At 43.3% G+C, this 16,212-nt stretch overlaps 1 pseudogene; it reads right to left on the bottom strand.

The window, feature by feature from the left end:
• Nucleotides 1-12,059: 12,059 nt before the first annotated feature.
• LOC138249205 (protein LSM14 homolog B pseudogene) lies at nt 12,060-12,958 on the bottom strand (annotated as a pseudogene).
• Between the last annotated feature and the right edge of the window lie 3,254 nt (nt 12,959-16,212).

The raw sequence follows: 16,212 nt of genomic DNA on the forward strand, positions 1-16,212 counted from the left end.
CCTACATTTATTTCATTTGGCAACTTTTAATGCTTTTATTGTGTTCAAGGATTGCTCTCCTGAGTTAAGGATGATTTTGTTAAATTTCAGGAGTCAGTGATAGAGAATCTTATTGTGGTGGAACAGGCAAGAGTTCCTAGAGTAGAAGTGGTGGAGGAAGTGGCTAGATTGAAAGATTGCCACTTTCCAGATCACATTCCTCCCACTCCCAAAAAAGACTTGCCCACAAAGAAATGTAGAGTATGTGCCCGGAGAGCAATCCGGAGGGAGAGCCGGATGTACTGCCCCGATTGCCCTTCAAAGCCTGGGCGGTGTGTGCCCGGCTGTTTTAGAAGTTACCAAACCAGGAAAAACTTTTGGGAAATACCGTGAGCATAAACTGCCTATTTTATATTTTCATATGTTCAGTTTCATGGTTGGCATTACTGTAATGTATTTAGTTAGAGCTTTTGTGTTTGTAGTTTTGTACTTATTTTATAAATAGTTAGTGGTTTCTTTGTTGTTTGTGGCTGGCGGTGTACGTGGGGTGGCGCTTGGCTGGCGGTGTGCGTGGGGTGGCGCTTGGCTGGCGGTGTGCGTGGGGTGGCGCTTGGCTGGCGGTGTGGGTGGGGTGGTGCTTGGCTGGCGGTATGGGTGAGGTGGCGCTTGGCTAGCGGTGACAGCCAAACGCCAGTCCACACACTCATCAGCTGGTGTGATTGCTGTATCAGGCATGTGGGCGTATGAAAGTGATGGGCCCTTGACTGGCGCTGTCTGTCGATGCGAGTGCTGTAATGTGCTGGGCCCGTGGCTGGCGGCGTGAATTGTCTTGTGCATGTCATGTATGAAAGGTATGTGAATGGACTGTAAAGCGGTTGGTGCCTTGCCATGGCTTTACAGCTCACGAGCTGTGAGTCATTGGTTCAGTTTTTTTGGCCTTTCAGTTATTACCAGTCGATTTCACTTTTGTGAAATCTCTTGTTAATAAACTTTGATCTACTGAACCATCACTCACCCTTGTGCCAAATCCAACCAGTATTTGTGGTAAAAATTTTAAAACCTGCTCTGTTGTAATCAGGCGTCGCAGCACACTTGTGACACGCTAGATGTCTCAGGTGGGACCCTGATGATGAAGCATGCCACCAACTTGGTTGGTGGGTGAAGGGTCTTTTTCACATAACCTAAGTGCGTTTCTTTTCACAATTTTAGTGTTTGGCACATCACAGACGTATGTGGACACATCAAAATGATATATTACAAAACTACCTGTGTTTGGGGGGGAGGGGGCACCCATGTTTTTGGTCCTGGGTGCGGCCTTCATTTGGGAAACCTACGAAACCCAGACATTTTTTAAAACTAGTCAAGCGAAAGAGGTGGAGAATGCCAACAGGTGCTCGCACATCAGCAACAGGTATACCAGCTGTGAGATCAGAAAGTAGTCATTTATGTGAACAACATAGTAGTGGGTGCCAGGCTAGCCAAAACACCTGCCACCACAGGTGTCGGAGGGCCACACACTAAGGAGTGGGTGGTTGCCTATATAACAAGAGAAGAGTGGCCAGGGCACACCCGTATTGTAGATCCAGATAATGTTCAGAAATTGAGTAGATGTCCGGTCAGGGAAGATGATGTATAGGAATTTATTGTAGATGCAAGTAGGTAGTCAGAGTCTCAATCACAAAGACTACGTTGTACAAAATGTCCATGTATCCAGAACAGCCAGATGGTAATAAATGGTCAGAGTTACAATAGGATGATCACATGTAACAATAAGTCCATACAGCAAAACAGCCAACACGTGTTTCGTCTTCAAGACTTTGTCAAGACTGTGAAAACATGGATAAACAATACATACAGGTCGGTCAAGTGGAATTGTACAAGGAGTAATCAGATATCCAAATCCTTTGTAAAGAGGTGGGAAAAGAGAACCAGAGAATATGTGCAATAGTGTTCAGCATTATAACGTAAATTATACGTGGGGATGCGCATAGTAGGTGTGAGGAAAGATAGAACATAAGAGTACCAAAAGGGTCCCATAAGAAACTGATCAAATCAAGTTTAAAAAGGAGGGCAGCCAAGTTAACCTAGAGTAAGATAAACAGGCAACATCATGTGAGGTAATATTATCATGGATGTGACCCCAAAGTGGGACAAAGTGCACGTGCATCTTACTGTAGAAAAAAGTAATTCTAATAGTAAACAAAAAAGGGGATGCAAAATGTGCTGAGATGTGAGTAAGAGTTCATAAAAAGTGTGCATAACAAATAAAGGTAAGGTACCTTCCGATGTGTGAAACGTATATATAAATACGGTTGAAGCATATAACGTACTGCTGGTGGTCATGAATCTCTAGGAGAAGTCAAAAAGTACTGGAGAGATGAGTGCTGGCCCTGATAAGCCTGGGGTATAAAGAGCAATAACACAATTAGTGCCTGGTGGGTAATGTACGAGAAGATACAATGTTAGCTTAAGTGGTAGTGTCCCCATATAGTGGGCATCAGGGGAAAGCAAAATAAAATGCCCTGACAGAGTGTAGGTGAGAGTTGTTAATTTTTTAAGAGTATATCACTATAAGTCAAAGCTCGGCAAATGGTGTAAATGAGCCGGAGCCTGCTTGAAAGGAGCTGTTTGAAAAGAGTAATGACCGAAAAGGTCTAAGTGCTGGTTTAAAATCAATCCTGTCTTTAGAACATTCCGAGAAGCGGAACGAAGAAAAAGTAAATAAAGCGGGCGGTAGCAAGCGGCGTGTAAAACGCGGCGCTCTGTAACATTCAAAAACCGGTATGCAACATGGTGTATGCGCAGAGACCGCAAGGTCATGCAAGTATAGACCCGCGCCAGTTCCCCGTAAGGGGGAGCAGGTAGTGAAGTAGACCAGAAAAGCTGGTAGTGTCTTACCTCAAAGTTTTTGGAAAAACCACCCGTGCCGGTCGCGTCGGGATTTGGCAGTGTGTTAAGCCAGCGAGCGTGTTTGCACCTTTTTAAATCTGTGACCGGTTGGGAAGAGCAAAGCGGAAATAGAGAAAGGCTGCATGAGGGCTCACTCCGTCTTAAAATGGCCCCCGCCTTCGGCTGTTTAAGCTCCTCTCCGTCCACTTCAAGTCCTTTCTTTTTTGAAAACCTGCAGAATCCAAGGCCTGCAAGGTAGCCACATTAAGCTTATATGCCCATTTCTTTTTTAGCCCAACAATCCTGCTGAGATGACCACAGCTTCCCCAGAGTCCCTAGTTTAGGCAGAAGGACCTCTTTGGCATGTGAAACATTGCCGAAACATTGGTACAGGTGTGCAACATTTTCTGGGTCTTCATAGAGCAGTGTTACTCCATCTCAATGGTGAGTGCCACTTCATCCCTCTCAAGGAGTTGGGAAGAGGTAGTGGGCACAGCCTAAGCACCACCTAAGGAGTGTACATGTTTAACGCTGAATTGTTTATGATATAAGGATATAAAGGCTACACAGGCACAAAGGCTACAATTCTCATGTTTGTTTGGCAATTGGCTATGTAGCTTACTAGAAAGAATAGTGCTGCTTGTCTGGCTGTGCTTTCTGCTCCCTTTAAGCACCTGTTCAAATGAAGGACTACAGTCTGCGATACTGCAGGCATTACAGATCTGGCTAAGATAATGTAGCCATCTCCTCTAAATTGACCATTGCACAGGGACTGTAAAAGAAATAAGGAGTTACAGTGGCCAGGTGTAGATTCTACCAGCTCATATCTCTCTTCTGATGACACCAGGGATGCAACTAGACCCATACTTCGGGGGGCTAACACTTCAAACTGGGTCGGCAGAGTCATCTTCCGAACCAGAGTGAACATGACTGGTAGGTGCCCCTTTTAATCTTGGGGCACACTTCACAATTAAGGAGGTCATTTTCTGGGCAATATTTTCTCAAAGATGCTCCGAGGGCCACTAACATTGGTGAGACTCTCTACATTCTTTACTTGGCTTAATGGTTGCCCTGAGGGAGTTGTAAACGGACAGATGAAAAAATGCTTCATTGTATACACTTTGGGCCAGAAGAGTGAGCAGCATTAGACATTTCAGATTTTCGTGTCAAATAGGTCTTACTCTTTAAAAAAACACATTTTATAAGAATATTTTAGAATATTTATAACAAATTATGGCTGTATAGGCATGTTTCTTTAAGCATTGTTTTGCTCATACTGCATTTTGCAGCAGAGAATACCTTCATTATTCGCGTTGTTTGCAGGACACATTCTTAGCCCAGAAGGCAACTCTATTTTTGCCAGAAGGAAGGATGCTTCATGTTCACGCTCTATACCACAGACTGTTCTGACAGTATTCAATAGTACTACATGGCATAGTTCAATCTCCCATTAAATAGCCATGGTTTTCATTTGCTTGGTCACTACTACAGCCCGAAACGCAACACATTTGGAAAGATTCTGGTACTAGTGACAGAAAAATCACAGAAATTTCCATGGTGGCCTCGCAGTGCACATTGAGAACAATCAGATGTAACCAGTAGTTGAAGCTTCTACAACTTGCTTGCCATTTCATACCCCTGGTGGTACCATTGCCACCACTGGTCTCGTGGTTCACAAAGGCATTGGCAGGATAGGAAAGTAAACAGTTATAAAAGTACAGTTTTCTTTCTTTATTTACACTCTATTGCCTCCAGCTAGCCTTTGGGTACTGCATAGGAGATTCTGGAATTATTGAGGGTGGATCCAGAGGTCAACAATATGATGAGATTGATGGTCAAATGGTGTGTGATGTTACTTTCTGTTAAGTGGTGTGCTGTGACTTATGCTCTTATTGGCATTTTACTGAAGTACAGCACAGAGCAATACCCAAATTTGCACGATATTCCTGAGCAGAAGAATATTAAACAGTAATAACCTTTGTTACAATATTTGATGAATACTGGCACAACTTAAACACTGTAAAATATTAACATATGCAGTAGAGTTCTTGTATGAGATAAATATATCATGCATTAAGACTTCCTGAGAGATGCTCAGTAGTAGTGCAGCAAAGTGTTGCTACATAAATCAGGAGCGGCAGTGACTTCCCAGTCTTTTTCATTTGTTGCCATCTAGTTCCACTCCTTGTGCAGATTATAGAGAAATTACTATCTAATAGGATGTTTCTACTCCTGTCTCATCGATCAACATTAAATGAAGCCCTTTGTGTCAAATATATCCTATTAACTGCCTGATATCAACATTAGAGTAAACTAGCAACAACACCAAACGTTGAGTAACCTCACATGTGATAGGCAGAGATGCAGGGATAAAGTAACAAAGCCTCACTTGTGTTATTCCTGTGTTTCTTTTTCATACTAGGGTACTGTGTTTCGAAAGCATTACCATATAATAATTTTAATTTAATTATAATAAAGCTAGCCTAGAAGTATTCATTGGTTGAAATCTGTAATTTACAGTGGCTAATGTAATTACCCCAAATTAAGGAGGAATTAATGGCTTGACCTATCTATTGACTCAATTTCCTTTCTTCTACAACCCAGTTTATAGCAGTGTGTTGGCAACTGGATGTCCGACTTCAGCTCATCAAAACCCAGGGTATTGGCACGGTTTGGTTGCTTGAAGGTGCAGAGCTACCAAACTTGGCTCACCGGCAGGGTTTGTTCTCCTGGTTGTTGGTGTGTAGTTTGGTCCAGCTCCTCGGTTCAGGAGTTACCGGCTGGTCAGTGAAGTGACCCTCACTGGCTTGGTGGTTTTTTGAAGGTTTAGAGTGTTACCTCCACTCTGGAGGGAGTTCTCTGGCAATTGGTGAAGCCTGGAGGTCTTATGGGTTTTTTGTAGACTTGTCCAGTTGTCCAGCAGCTCCTCTGCAGCAACTCTCAGGTGCTGGGTGCAGCAGGCAGAGTTTGGCGCCTTTTCTTTGGTGCAGCAGGTCCACAGTTCTCGTGCTTCGCATCTTGTTGGTGCTGGACTTCTTTTGTCCATCTAATTTGATTTCTTGGTCTAGGGATGCCCACTAAATACTGTATTTAGTGGGCGCTTTAGGGGGAAACTGGTAGTGACCAGTGGGCCATCTACATTAGGGTGGCTACACACACTAAGTGATCACTTCCTGTGGGGAGGGGTCACTTCCCTCTACCTAATTGGCCATTTTCCCTCCATCCAAGATGGAGGAAAATGAAATTGAGTGTCCACCTCACAGGCAGCACATTAGGGGTGGTGCATGGCAGGTGGGGCTACTTCTCCTACCCTTTGTTTGAATCTTCCGCCTTTGCTTCCACCAAAAGTGGGGGTTTGCAATGGGGGTTGCCATCTGCTGCTAGCAGCAGGCCTTGGGGTCGAGTTTCAAAGGCAGTAAGCCCTTTGAAGCTTGCTGCTAGGGCAGTGCACATTCTGTAGGGAGGGGATGTTGGCACCTCCACCCAGGAAGGGCTTTGTTCTGCAACCCAGAGAGAGATCATCTCACCACAAGGTGGTGGCAGGCTGGATAGAACCAGTCAGCAACCATGCCAGGGTAGTTAGCCTTTGTAGGAGGCACCTCTGAGGTAAGCCCGGGTACATTTTATAATAAATCCAAAATTGGTGCCAGTATGGATTTATCATTCTGCGTTGTGTGATACCAAACAACCCAGGATTCGGAGTGGCCATCATGTTGCTGTGAAACTTGTACTGACCAGTGTCCAGCACATGCATTTTAAAGTAGCTGCTTTGTTCATTCTCTATATCCCAGGTTTGGCAAGGACACAGTAGGGGTATATTGCTCATGGAACTATGCCCTCTCATACAGTATAGCACACCCTGCCTTAGGGCTGGAAGCCTGCCAGAGGGGTGACTTGCCTATATTGTGTGCAGTGTGTAGTGCACAGGGCGCACAGGCAGTGTGCCATGTTGAGTTTTCATTTTAGGTTTGCTGGGGGGGCATTTAGACTGCAATGGCAGTGCTGGGTGCACCTGGATGCAGGGCCCTAGAGGGTTGCACAATCAGTGCTGCTGCCCTCAGGGGCCGAACCTTAGTACCTCCTGCCCTGGGCACCTAAGTACTATTTACTAGGATCTTATGGTGGCAGCCAAAGCTGTCTCCAATTGTGTCAATGCATCACAAACATTTAGGGAAAGAGCTCTGGCCCAGGGATACTGGCTTGCAAGGGCCATGGACACTAACAACTTCTAGGCTACATCATACAGAAGGCAAAAAGTGGGGGCTAACCATGTCAAAAAGAGGCCTTTTCTCACAAGCTCTAAGGCAGGATCAGAGACTGAGACAGCATCTGAGGGAGAGGACAATGAAGCACAATCTGTAAGTGATTTTTCAGTCAGCGGTGCCCCATCTGAAGACACTTCTTCCAGTGATTTTGAGGGAGACAGGTGATGACAGTCATGCTGTCCCTGCGCAAGCACAGCTTGCTTTTTTCACACATATTTTGTGTGCTCTCCTTGCTTTTCTATTTTTCCTACTGCTTTCACCTTGCTTTTTCCACACTTTTTGAGTGCCTTCTCCTGCTTTTCCCTCATTCTCACTGCTTTCAACTTGATTTTTCACCTGTTTTTAGTGTAACTACTCCTTGCTTTCCCCTCATTTTCATTGCTTTCTCCTCGTTTTTCCCCCAAATGTTGTGTGCCCTCGCCTTGCTTCCCCTTCATTTTCACGGCTTTCCCCTTTGCTTTTTCCCTCGTATTTTGTGTGCCCTATCCTGGCATTTCCCTCATTCTCACTGCTTTTTCCTTGCTTTTGTGAGTGCCCTCTCCTTACTTTCCCTTGTTTTCAATGCTTTCACCTTGCTTTTTTACCTGTTTTTTGTGTGCCCCCTCCTTGCTTTTCCCTTGTTCACACTGCTTTTTCCTTGCTTTTCCACCTTATTTTGTGTTTTCTCTTCTTGCTTTTTCCTTGTTTTCTCTGCTCTCTCCATTGCTTTTCCCCGTATCTTTTTATTCCCTTCCTTACTTTTTCCTCTTCCTCACTGTTTTCTCCTTGTTTTTTCATCCATTGTTTCAATTCCCTCTCCTTGCTTCCCCTTCATTTTCACTGCTATTTTCTTGATTTTTATACCTGTTTCTTTGGGTGCCCTCTCTTTGCTTTCCCTTGTTCTAACTACTTTCAGCTTGCTTTTTCACCTGTTTTTTTGTCTGCCTTCTCCTTGCGTTTACCTTGTTCACACTGTTTTCTCCTTTCTTTTACCCCTTATTTGGGGTGTCCTCTCCTTGCTTCCCCTCATTTTCACTGCTCCCTCTTTGCTTTTTCACCCATATTTTGTGTGCCCCGCTTTGCTTTTCCCTCATTCTCACTACTTTCTCCTTGCTATTTTCACCCTTTTTTGAGTGCCTTCTCTTTGCTTTTCCCTTTTTCTCATTGCTTTCACCTTGTTCTTTCACCCAAATCTTGTGTGCCCTCTCTCGCTTTGCTTTTCCTTCTTTTTCACTGCTTTCTCCTTGATTTTTCACTTGTATCTTGTGTGCCCTCTCCTTGCTTTTCCCTCATTTTCACTACTTTCTCCTTGCTTTTTCACTTTACTTTGCCTTTCCCTCCTTTTCATTGCTTTCATTTGCTTTCTTACCTGTATTTTGTGTGAAACCTCATTGCTTTTCCTCATTCTCACTGCTTTCTTCTTTTTTCTCCATATTTTGTGTGCCATCTCCTGCTTCCCCTCTTTTTCATTGCTTTCCCCTTACTTTTTCCTGTATGTTGTGTGCCTCCTCTTTGACTTGCCCTCGTTTTTGTCAGCTCTCTACTTGCTTTTCCATCCATTGTTTGAGTACCTTCTCATTGCTTTTCCCTCATTCTCACTGCTTTCACCTTGCCTTTTCACCTGTTTTTTTCTGTGTGCCCTTTCCTTGTAATCCCTCTAGTTTTCATTGCTTGCTCCTTGCTTTTTCACCTGCATTTTGTGTGTCCCTTCCTTCCCTTTCCCTCCTTCTCACTGATTTCTCCTTGCTTTTCCCCCTTTTTAGTACCTTCTCCTTGCTTTCCATTCATTCTCACTGCTTTTACTTTGCCTTTTCACTCATTTTGTGTGTTCCCTCTCCTGTTTCCTTTGTTTTCACTGCTTTCACCTTGCTGTTTTACCCTTATTTTGTGTGCCCTCTCCTTGCTTTTCCCTTATTTTCACTAATTTCTCCTTGCTTGTTCAACCCTATTTTGTGTGCCCTCTTCTTGCTTTTTACTTGTTGTCACTGTTTTCTTCGTGTTCTTTCACCAGTTTTTTGAGTGCCATATCCTTGCTTTTTCCCCATTTTCACTGCTTTCACCTTGCCTAATGTTTTCTCTGCCTTCTCCTTGCTCTGCCCTAGTTTTCACTCGTTTTTTCCCACATTTTGTGAGTGCCTTCCCCTTGTGGGTTTGGAAGCATGCAGGGGTTGACCCTGCAACGAACCCCCTGATGCATTCAGGGACATTATAGTTAGGAATTAGCATTTTAAAAAACCTTACACATTCATTCAAACATCAAAGGTTACAAGAACGTTTTAGTTAAAATCGGAATTTACACGCACAAAACCATAGAAACTCAGCTGTTAGAGTTATTTCAATTAACTTTAACTCGTGCTCTAAGGTAACTATAATTCGCGCCCTCACCATGCACTGCTAATTAGCCCACATACTGCACCAGTAATTGCATTTTCTTTGACATTATTGAGAATATCGCAACATTTGCAGTAAAGTTATTGATCTGAAAACTGTGCACAGCGAGGGTGTGAGATATAGTTACCTTAGGGCACAAGTTATAGTTACTTGATATAACTCTAACTATAACAGCTGTACTTCTATGGTTTTCTGCATATGTGTGCACATTCTGACCCTAACTATGACATCTCTGTAACCCATTTTTTAGTGTTAGTGTTAATTCACCTAGGACCTTTAGACAAGACTACAGCCTGAACCGCTGAGGGGAATTACACCAAATTTGACAGAAAGCTAGCTTTCTGTACACTGATTGTGCTTTCACTTATTTGGTGTAAATTCATGTAGTACTTTTTGAGAAAATAAGGGGAAAACAAATTTGTATACCTCTGGCTGCTGCGCCTTCATGATTATTTTGCAAATATTTCACAATAATTTGTGAATTTTCACGAACGCGAGTGTGAAAGGAAGCGCTGTAATTGGCTGACCGCAACCTAACTAGAAAGTTTTGGCTGCCATTTTAATTCATGGGACATGGTCCCCGGTGGTGAAAATTCTAATTGAAAGTGTCATAGGTGGTGAGTATGAAGGTACCCTGACCCCAGGGGTGTGATAGAAGTATGTTTAAAGGGGCAGATTATGGGTTTAAAATAATTTTCACTTCACCATGCATGGTGTTCGTGAAACGTCCACAGAAAAATGACAGACCCGTTCATACACTAATTCATTCATTCATACATGCATGCACTCAGAGACTCATGCACCCGCTCATGCACCCACTCATACCAACTCAGACTCACACACTTTCAGATCCACTCAAACACTCACAAACCCACTCACAGATCCACTGACAGAGACAGGCCCTGTCGCGAACTGGCACAGCCAAAGGACATGGGGCGTGCATGGTGTGAGGTTGGGTCGTTATGAGGGCTTGGCTGCAAGGCCTGGCTGCAGGCCAGGCCTTGAGACCAAGCCCCATTGCACATGGCTGACCGCCATGCACAATGGGAGTTAGAATAATATATATTGATTACAATTACTTTACGTTAAAAAAAATAACAATTCACTGAAAATTCCAAAGGTTACAGAGATGTTATAGTTAGGTTTTGACTTTACTCATACAAAACCATAGAAATGCAGCAGTTATAGTTAGAGTTTTTTCAAGTAACTATAACTGGTGCCCTAAGGTAACTATAGCTCATGCCTTCGCCATGCACATCTAATTTCTTCACATAATATATCATTGATGACATCTCGTGTGGCATCTTTGATATCATCTCTGCAACATTTGCAATACAATTATCAATAAGAAAACTGTGCATGGCAAGGGTACGTGTTATAGTTACTTTCACGTGCAAGGTATATTTACTTGAAAGAACACTATCTATAACTGCTGAATTTCTATGGTTTTAAACGAGTAAATTCATTCAGAACCTAACTATAATGTCCCTGTAACCTTTGCTTTTGTCAGTGAATATATATATATATATATATATATATATATATATATATATATATATTTGTAAGTTCACTCATTCAATCCAACAAGAGATCAAGACACCAAACGAATAAGGCTACGGCTGAAACGCGTTGGGAGGAATACCATTTCTTTCTTCTTTTTTACAATATATTCTGGAACTATTCGTTTGGTGTCTTGATCTCTTGTTGGATTGAATGAGTGAACTTACAAATATTTTATGGGATAACCGAACCCATATCAAGACCGCCATAATAGAGCCTTGGCAAGTCGGGTGCTCGTTTTCTTTGATATATATATATATATATATATATATATATATATATATATATATATATATATATATATACCCCAGTAGGTAGTTATAGTTAGGACCTAGTTTCAATGGGAAAAGCGTTTTTTGACTTGACTATACCTTTGGCGCCCTTTGACAAATCTTCATGAAATTTGCCCCAAAAAAGTGTCATGTTTTGCATTGAAAGTTTTGGGATAATCTGTCAAGCGGGTGCTGAGAAAATGGGAGGTCATAAAAAGTGTGTTTCCCATGTTAATTCCCATAGAGATTTTAGACACGACGGCAGTCTGTAACTGTAACTTGCACCTAAGGTAACTGTAACTCACAACCCACGAAGCACAGTTTTCTCAACAATAATTTTATTGCAAATGTTGAGGTGATAATATCAATGATGCCATAGAAGGGGTCATCAATGATGTAATATGTGGAGGAATGGCGAAGGTGCGAGTTATAGTTACCTTAGGGCACGAGTTACAGTTACTTGAGTTAACCATAACTATAACTGCTGAATTTATATGGTTTTGTGCAAGTAAATTCAGAACCTAACCATAACCTTTGTTTTTTTCAGTGAATTTATATATTTTATTAATACATGCACACGTAAATATAACCAACACCATGCATGGCCTTCAGCTGTGGATGGTGGGGCTTTGCTGGCCAACCCTCCTGCATGCATCCAAACCCAAACTGTGCATATACTTTGGCCATGCACAGCATGAGGCTGGATGCAGTGGGTCATAATAGCTTAATAGCAATTGGGTCCCTGAGGGTCTTCCTCTGGGATACACTCACTGTTTTAGGTCTCCACAATGGAATCTGCTTTCTCCTCTTCTTTTTCTGGCTTGTCATCTTTATTGTCTAATTTATTCTTAAATTCCTTGTCAAATTTTCTCGGTTGAACTGTGTATTTTCTGTTTCAAAGTCAAAGTCTCCTTCAACTTTAATTGCATTTTCATTTGTTCTGACCGGCTGGTTTTGTCCTCTGTACTGATTGTCTGACCACCTCCTTGGAGGCTTTTGGTTGTCGTCATTCACTGGTAAATTACTTTGTGCAGCTGGTGGTTGAACTCTGTCCATTAGCTGAGTTTGCCAGCTACTTCGAGGATTTACTGCAGGACCCTTTCCCACAGGTTGCCGCTATTTTTTCGGGTTGTCCAATGGGCTAGTCTGCACATCTTGCTCCATCACTGGACTTTTGCGTACAGTGACAGAGGGAAATCCTGCTCCTACACCCAGAGAGGCTGCATATTGCTGACTAAGCAAAGAGATGGCAACAAGTTTGCTATAAGAAGGCATAGCCCTGTATGGGCTAATTTGCATGGAGGACTAGAAGGACTGTGTGGAGCTGGAGCCCATAGAGGACTGGACAATAGCAGTATCCTGAGGCATGGCATTCTGGGCTTTCAGAGGTTCACACACAGTAATCCTTAATATCACTTCCATTAAGATGATATGTTCATAAATCTCTTCTCTTGGGGGAGCAGGTCTATCTGTAAGACTATCTTCACTTCCAAAAGACCTCACCTTGGCCAGTGCTATGGTGCTGCTCTCTGTGTCAAAGGTGTAGAGAATGCCCTCATAGCATATCTGGGCCTTGGAAATGAGGCTCATCTTGCTTCAGATGTAGGGGGTGCCGGAACGCATCCTGCCCGCCGTGTCAGGCCCGACTGTTCAGTACTATACTTCTTGCTGACACCATACATTGGACTCCCCGTGGAAGTCCAATATGGTCTTGGTCCCACAAGGCTCTGCTGACTTCGCCCTCTGAAATGGCTTGGCTCCTCTCACTGGCCTACATGCACTCCTCCTCCATGACCCACATCTCTTCCCCCAGGTCTCCTACGCAGTGCAGTGGGTGTTTTTTTTCAATTTTTCTCTGGATCTGCCGATACTCTGCTTCCTTATATATCTACATTTTTCAAACCTTAAATAACTCTGTAATCCGTGTAACAAGATCTAGCTTCCTGTCAAATTTGGTGTAATTTTGTTCAGCAGTTCGGGCTGTAGGCATGTCTGTAGGCATGTCTGAAGACCCTATGGGAAAATGAATGGGGAAAACACACTGTCTGTGCCTTACAGCCTGTCTCCAATCCACATCTGGGTTGTGCTGGTTGGCAGCTCCCCTTTTGCATTTCACCCAGATATCCATAACCACAGGACACACGCCGTTCCATCTGCATTCATCAGCATCCAGATAGGTCTTCCTGGGCAAGGGTGGAGAGGCTCTCACTTACACTTCAAAGGCTAGTGGCCTGACCCCACACAAAGGACAGATAACCCCCTGCAGACAGGACTGGGTTGAAAGGAGAATTAGTGCACTTCAAAACCACTCTTTGAATTTCCCCTACTTCAAAGGCACATTTGGGTATATATACTGGTCTGTGACCCCTTAAAATCAATGAAGGGATCACAATCAATAACATTTTTGGACCTACAGCAGGACTCAGAAGGACTGCTGTGCTGCCCAAAGGACTCATCTGGACTGCTTTTCTAGAAGGACTGCTCTCCTGCCTTCTACTCTGCTACCTGCTGCTCCCTGTCTCTGTTGGAAGGACTCTGCCCTCCCCCAAAAATGATCTCCAAGGGCTTAGACTGAGTTTGCCTCCTGCTAAGAAGTCTCAGGTCCATCAAAGACTTCACCAGAGGGAGAAAATCCACTGCATTGTAAAATTGACGCAACGCCTGCAGAAATCGACACATTGCCTGCAGGATTGAAGCAGTGCCTGTCTCATGGATGGAAAATTGCCACAGCACCTACTGGATTAATGCAGCACCTGTTTTATCCTTGCAGCGCATTTTGGATTTTTTCAGCCATCGTCCCTAGGTGTCAAAATATCCCCACACTGCAGTGGAAATCGATGCATCACCTCCGCCTCGCCAGAAAAATCGACTCTTCACTACTTTCCGTTGCATCACCACCTCTGCAGCCCTCTGCACTGTTATTTTTGCCGCATCGCACGTACTTTGTGCTAAAAAGAAACATCAATTGATTCCTATGGATTAAGACTTACCTAAGCTTATTGAATTCCTGTAATTTTGGTCTTGTTTCATTCAGGTGAGTATTATCTATTTTTCTAAATTGGTGTGGATACTTGCCGTGGCGTTTTCACTGTATAACTGTATGTATGAGTTATTACACACACACTTTACACATGGCCTTCTCTTTTAAACCTGCCTGCTCGGTGCCAAGCAAATGGAGAATGAGCACAGGATAATTTAGGTTACGTTGTGACTTACTCTGATTAGGATTGTGGTCCCTACATGGACAGGGTGCATACCTCTGCCAACAAGAGACACAACACAATTTCAAACTATATATACATATATATATATATATATATATATATATATATATATATATATATATATATATATATATATATATATATATATCCAACAAAAGCTTCTCCTCAAAAAGATAATATAATGTAAAAAGACGACAAACCATGGCTCAAATCTGCACAATGTAATTTATTTAAGTTTTGGAGCAAAACATTCGGCACATTTGGCCGTTTGACGCAGATCCGTGATCAAGGAGCGAGGGCTCCGAAACACGTTGGGGGAAACGTTTTGCTGCAAAATGTAAATAAATCACCTTGTGCAGATTTAAGCCATGGTTTGTCGTCTTTTTGTGTTATATTATCGCTTTGAGGAAATGCTTTTTTTGGATGTTTAAGGGTTCGCTATCCTACTGGGAGCTCGCCGCTATTAAGTGTCTGGGATCGAGCAAAAATAAATTGTGGTATATATAGCTATATAAACATCGCCAACTAGATGGCAGTAAGCCGCCTCACACTGAACTCGGAGAAGACCGAGATCATCATCTTCGGCTACAACAGATCAGCATCGTACGACTCCTGGTGGCTGGCACCCCCAGATCTGCCTCAACGCCCACCACCCAGGCACGCAACCTCGGCTTCATACTGGACTCATTGCTCTCTATGACCCAGCAAGTCAGCGCTGTCACATCCTCATGCTTTAACACCCTTCACATGCTTCGCAATACCTTCAGATGGATCCCCGTTGAAACAAAAAGAACGGTCACTCCCGCCCTCGTTAGCAGCAGACTGGACTACAGCAACGCTCTCTACGCGGGAACAACAGCCAAGCTCCAGAGGAAACTACAGAGCATCCAGAACGCGTCAGCACGACTCATCCTCAACCTCCCTCGCCACCAACACATCTCAGCCCACCTCAGAGACCTCCACTGGCTCCCCGTCAACAAAAAGATCATCTTCAAACTCCTGATCCACGCTCACAAGGCTCTCCACGACGCCGGATCTGCCTACCTCACGAGCGTCTCAACTTCCACATCCCGACACGTCAGCTCTGCTCCGCCAACCTCGCCCTCGCACCCGTCCCCCGCATCCACCATACCACAACCGTTGGCAGATCCTTCTCCCATTTTGCCGCCAAAACCTGGAACTCCCTCCCCATCAACCTACATTTGACCCAGGACCTCCTGACCTTCAGGAAGCGCCTCAAGACCTGGCTATTCGCGCAGTAGCACCCTCCCCCAGCGCCTTGAGGCCCTACCAGGTGAGTAGCACATACACTTAACAAACTAATGATTGATTGATTAATTGATACATATATATATATATATATATATATATATATATATATATATATATAGATATAGATATATCTGTATTCACTGAAACAACCAAAGGCCAAAGGTTACAGGGACGTTATAGTTAGGAAATACAAATTAAAAAAACATAGAAATTTACTTTAAAAATCCAAAGACTTACAAAACCATAGAAATTGACTAGTTATAGTTAGAGTTACCTCAAGTAACTATAACTCGTGCCCTATGGTAACTATAACTTGCGTCCCCGCCTAGCGCAGTTTTTTTTTTGTCAAAAACTTTACTACAAATATTACATTGATATTAT

This window comes from Pleurodeles waltl, chromosome 8 (assembly GCF_031143425.1).
Source record: "Pleurodeles waltl isolate 20211129_DDA chromosome 8, aPleWal1.hap1.20221129, whole genome shotgun sequence".
Taxonomy (NCBI): domain Eukaryota; kingdom Metazoa; phylum Chordata; class Amphibia; order Caudata; family Salamandridae; genus Pleurodeles; species Pleurodeles waltl.